Here is a 1,421-nt window from a genome sequence, read left to right on the forward strand (position 1 = left end):
TTTAAAATTTAAAAAATTTAAAATTCATTAAGTAAACCTAATTAAACCTATAAAAACATTCCTCTTCTCTTTCACATTAACCTACCCACCTCCAACAATCACACACACAGACCTCTCTCTCTCACCGTCAAACCCTCTCCGCCTCCCCACTGCGACCCATTTCTCTTCTATCACCGACATCTGACTCGTCGGATTCGCCACCATCGATAAGAACCGCTTCCCTTTTGTGAACCAGATGTGTTATCACCGATATCTGGCTCAAACTTAATTGATTACACCTTCAACTAAGAAGACATACCTCAACAGGATCCAGATGTAAACCATCCTTTAGAAAAAAAGTTGACAGCCAGCCTTGCAAGGCCTAAAACACCTTGAACAAAGTATACCATAACGACGGTGATGTTATCCGGGATAAGTCTACACCAAACAATGTAATGTTTCTCATACGGTATTTATTTTTTCTAGGAACACTTGTTTTACTATTGGAGCAAGCTTCCAGATCTGCCTCGGTTGTTAATGTATCCCCTTTTCCTGCACCTGCATCAATCGTGCACAAACAAGCACAAGCAGAGTACACTAATTAAAACAAGCAATCATAACAATTCAATCAACCGATAAGTGTTAGCTAATCCTTGAAATTCAACATAATCTAAATACTAATATTGGTTGGTAGAAATGGTTGAACTAAGAACTGTATTCAACGACCACAATTACAGAAATATAAAAAAAACATTCATTTAATATGAAAAAAACATTCTAACACTTAACAAAAGAAATATTCAGTTATGTTTTAGCAAAAATAATTAAATATTTATAAAATTTAAAAAAATATAAAATTATTAAAGAAATAAAGACATTCACATTTGCAATACAAAAAAATTCGAAAAATATATAAAAGAACATCCATTTAGTATGAAAAAGAAACATTTTGATATTTAGCAGAAGAAACGTCCATATATATTAACTCGTAGAAATTTTGAATTCACCCAAATATATTTGACTAATTTTTGTCTAATACCCTTTTGGTTCCCTAACATTATTCATGTAATAATAAATAGGACATTTATACTCGGGTTTAGCAGTTCAAACCCACGCAACAGGTAAATAAATAACTATTGAAACTTCAAATGTGTAGTTTAAACACAGGTTGCAAACGATCCACCGAATTGAACTCTACAGTGGTGCTTGAAGCCGTTTGCACCAAAAAGACTCCTAAGGCTCTAATTATACCATAAATATTCTCGAAATTAAAAAAATTATACTATATTAGTTTGAAACTTCAAGTTTAAACACAGGTTGCAAACGATCCACCGAATTGAACTCTACAGTGGTGCTTGAAGCCGTTTGCACCAAAAAGACTCCAGACTCCTTAATTATACCATAAATATTCTCGAAATTAAAAAAATTATACTATATTAGTT

Source organism: Arachis ipaensis, chromosome B07 (genome assembly GCF_000816755.2).
Source record: "Arachis ipaensis cultivar K30076 chromosome B07, Araip1.1, whole genome shotgun sequence".
Taxonomy (NCBI): Eukaryota; Viridiplantae; Streptophyta; class Magnoliopsida; order Fabales; family Fabaceae; genus Arachis; species Arachis ipaensis.